Here is a 4,482-nt window from a genome sequence, read left to right on the forward strand (position 1 = left end):
AGAAAGCAGCAAGAAGAGAGGAGATGCATGGGTGATGAAGAACTCCGTGTATTTATTCACCAACTATGTTATTACCTATTTTTATGTCAAAAACAATCATGATAGTCTAACTGCTGTAACTAACAGCTGAAATAGATTCCGATCAATGCAAACACACTGGGTTGATATAATTCCCACGAAAAAGAATTCACTGCTTTACTCAGGCTGAATGTCTCCATCAAGAGTTTTGAATTATTAATTACAAGTTGTCAGTCCTCCTTACTATTTATTTGAACTGCAGCTCCCAGTTTTTGAGAGCCTATGTTTCCCATTAAATTGCTCAGACATGTGTCGAGTCATGAATTTTCATAATTAAATTCTTTAGGGAGAGGGCTTAGGCTTTGCAGAAGGCACAAAATAGTTTAGGATTTAAATTGGATTAGAGTAAGGAAAACACAATATTGTGGGGGAGGGCAGGGGAGCCACAAGAAAAGTTACATTTGCTAAGAAGAGAATTCATACTATGTGGACTATTTAATTACACAGGGTAGGGCAAAAGGAGGTTTGCAGTTGTAAGTATGTGAAACACAGAGTTTATTCTTGTACTGTTATTTATGAATTATTGTATTAGTGTCCATACGAACAACTGTAAACCTACTTTTGCCCCACCCTCTATTTAAATGACTTAGTAATTTCTTAATGGCCATAAGGAAATAGAAACAATTAGGATTAGTATCCAGAGTTGTGGGTAAAGTAAGAGGGTCGTTTAAGCTTTAGAGGCTCATTCAGCTGCAAAGCTGTGTTATCTTCATGAGACTCTTGTCCGATACAAACTCACGTTATTTCCAGTGGAGGTTCTATTCAAGTTGGGGAGTGGCTCATGCTGTTGGGAAGAATGTGCTTCCTCTCCATATTGGAGTCATCATCCCACAAGCCTGAAGCCATCCCTTATAATAAGTCTAAGAAGTCGGAGCCTGGAAACTTGGTGCCTCTGTTATTTATTTATTTATTTTAATCGAGCCTCCCAGCGTCGCCGTTGCTGAAGTCCCCGTCACAGGCTGGGAAACTCCCTCAGTACTCCTCAGTAGCATAACAAGAGGAAACAGGGGAAGGAAATCACATCTTCACATGAGAAATTATGATCAGCTGTGAGCCCTGCCAGCCCATGAATTTCAAATGGCACTCCATTTTCAAATGCACTTTTTCCGTCGTAATCAGCCGGTAGAAAGCAGCCATGGGGGTCATACTTCACAAGCACTTTGGCTTATTGAACACTCATAGGAGACTGCAAGCGAGCTTTCAGCTCATAAAATTTGCCCCTCGGAGTACAAAAGGAGTGCAAGTATATCTGTCTTTACAGAACCAGTATTTGAAGCAAACCGAGGGCGTTTGCAAGCATTTGATTGTCAGAGATTCAGGGCAAAGCCTGGTTTTCAATGGATGATAAAGGGGGTATGGTCTGTGCTGAACAAGGCAGAAATTGCTCAGTGCGCGGCTGGGTTGGAAATGAAAGGACACACGTAACTGCCAGCGCTAGAGAGACACCTCGGGGGACAGGGCCTTGCTTCCTTGTAGCTTCCTTGGACATGAGAGCCTGCAATTCCACAGAGCCCACAAATTCCAAACACTTGTCCCAGATGAATCTCAACAGGCAGAATTGTAAGTGGACTTCCCCGTGGGGTGCCTGTTGCAAGAACAGTGTTCCGTTACCCAGTTTCTATAGATAATCCAGTGGAAGTACATATATAAATAAAAGATTAAGCATTCTTAATTTTTTTTTATTTTTTGCCCATCTAGAAGGTAAAAATGACAGAGGCGTATAGAGTCAAATTAATGTCTTGACTATAAATCCTACCTTACTGAAAAATCAATGCTGTTTACTTGTTGACCTTAGAAACCTGCCCTTGCTATAATAACGTACAACCTAAACGTAGCTGCTTTAGATCTTCCTCTGCACCCAGCCCCTCAAGCAAGGTGCTGGAGTGTAGTCTATGGTGCCCTCTGGTGGAAAGAAATCAATATCATGTCCCCTAATTCTCAAAGCCAAGTGTCAGTTTTCAAAGTCTAGGTCCAGTTCATGCAGCCTTTTCCTTGGGTTTGAAAGATTGTCAGGAAGTGGAAGCCAGCAGTTTTGTTGTTGTTTGTTTGTTTGTTTGTTTGTTTAACGGTCAGAAAGTCCCTTCCATTTGAACGTTGGTTTTGGCCAAACGTTTAAATCCTTTTAATTTTAAAATTAAGTTTAATGTATTTTTACTGAGTTTATTGGGGTGACATTCATTAACAAAACCATACAGGTTTCAACTGTGCAACTCAATAAAACATCATTGCACATGGCATCGTGTGCCCATTGCCCAAAGTCAAGTCTCTTTCCATCCCCATTCATCTATCCCCTTTGCCCTCTTTTGTCTCCCCCTCCCCCATTTCCCTTTGACTTATCACCATGCTGTGTGTGTGTGTGTGTGTATATATATATATATGCTTGATACATATGATGTGTGTATATATACACACACACTGTCACACACATATATATGCTTGATCCCTTTATCCCCTTCCCCTCTGACAGCTGTCAAGTCTGTTCTCTGTGTTTATGCTTCTGTTTCTGTTTGTTAAATTTTTTTTCACTGGATTCCACATATTAGTGAGGCCACGTTGTATTTGTCTTTCTCTGACTGGCTTATTTCACTTAGCATAATAGTCTCCATGTCCAGCCATGCTGTTGCAAAAGGTAAGGTTTTCCTTGCGTAAACATTCAATATTTTATTCGTTTCAGGTGGACATCACAGAGGTCAAGCATTTATATAACTTACAAAGCGATCCTGCAATATCACTTTTACACATTCTATTCTCACTCAGGAGATACTGTGGTTATAATACCAGCCGCCACTTTCTCCAAACACAAAGTAGTCTGGTCACGTGGTTAGGAAAACTCAGTCTCCATGATGAACGATCTGTGTAATTTCATTTAGTAAATTGGCCTTCTGATTTGGGGCATATTTATTTGTTCACTCACACATTTAAACTTATTTATTGGGATACTTCCTAACTAGGATCGTCCTAACCCTCCTTGTAGGTGGTAGAAAATAATGGTCTTTGCTCTGCTTCAGCAATAGCTCTACTTGAAACCCCTTAGGTGACTTATTTTGCTTAATAAGCTGTGTACAAAGCAATATTGTCCTTGAGCCTCAACACGGCCTGTTCTCCCTTTTGAGCAGTAACTCGTGCATAAGCATACATAACAATTGTTTGGGGAGATTCATAAAAATCCATCATCCTGAATCTCAACCCCCAAAAATGGTATTAGATTCTCCTTTTGCTGCTCTGATGCTAACCCATCATTGAATGACCGCCGGTCTAGAGAGCTCAGTCCACTCTCCTGTCCGTGTCCTCTGCCTTAATTTATCTGTTCCATTTATAAACTCATTAACCTTGAACTACATACCAGGCAATGTGCTAGAAACTGGGGATAAGACAATGAATCGAACTAGGTCTTTCATGGCCCTGCCCACAAGAAGCTCCTCCTGGCTACTCCAAGTGCCATTAACTTGAATGTTGCACAGTCATGCTCGATTATCCTCCAATAACTTAGACACACATTGAAACAGAACTTACCAGACTGCACTGAAATCCTTTACAATACTACGTCTTCTACCCCACCATGAGCTAATCAAGCCCAGGAATTGAATGTATTATTGCAGTTTGCTCAATAATGTTGCAAGCAAGAGAGGGAGAGAGAGAAGGAAGGAAAGAGCTGGAGAGGAAAGCAGGTAGACCAACCCGAATGTCCCAGGCATCGTCCTTAACCTTGGCCCTCTGCAGCATGCCCTAATTTAGATAAAAGGGAAAAAACTGTTATATATTTATGAGGGGGGTTCTCTCATATTTAATTTTCCGACAGTATTGACTTATACATTTCATCATTTCCATTTTAAAGACAAATAACCAGTGACTCAAAGAGGTGAAGTATTCTGCCCAAGGTCACACCTCTACAAAATAGAGTATCTGGACTCTGAACCCCAAGCTCTCAAGGAGAAAAAGACCCAGAGTTTCCCGGAATCTGCATGCAGGATTGCTGGAGTGTGTGTGGGTACATGTGTGTAGACTTTCCATTTGGTGGAAGCTTTTCAAAGGCAGAAATAATAGTTGTTTCATCATTTCTAGTAAAAGTCAGTGTTTAACAAAGTTACCTTCACGAGGGGAATAAATTCTTCAAGGGACTGTTCATCTGTTTCTTTTGATTTGGGGGATTAAAAGTCTATGTAGTCCTGCTAAAAATTTTCCATCAAGGTTATTCTCCAAGTTCTCATGGGTGACTTTGAAATTTAAATTTTCCCATCACTTTCCAGAATGAGGGCTGAGCTTCAAAAAGCATATTTCATTTTTTTCTCCTTTCCCCATGGCCTTCAGTGTCTCCTTTTTCTCACCTTATCCTTTCCCTTGCCTGTGATATATCTGAAAAATGTTTGGTTTGTACCTTCAGCTGGTTGTCTTCCTCCCATTCCT

Source organism: Phyllostomus discolor, chromosome 7 (assembly GCF_004126475.2).
Source record: "Phyllostomus discolor isolate MPI-MPIP mPhyDis1 chromosome 7, mPhyDis1.pri.v3, whole genome shotgun sequence".
Lineage (NCBI taxonomy): Eukaryota > Metazoa > Chordata > Mammalia > Chiroptera > Phyllostomidae > Phyllostomus > Phyllostomus discolor.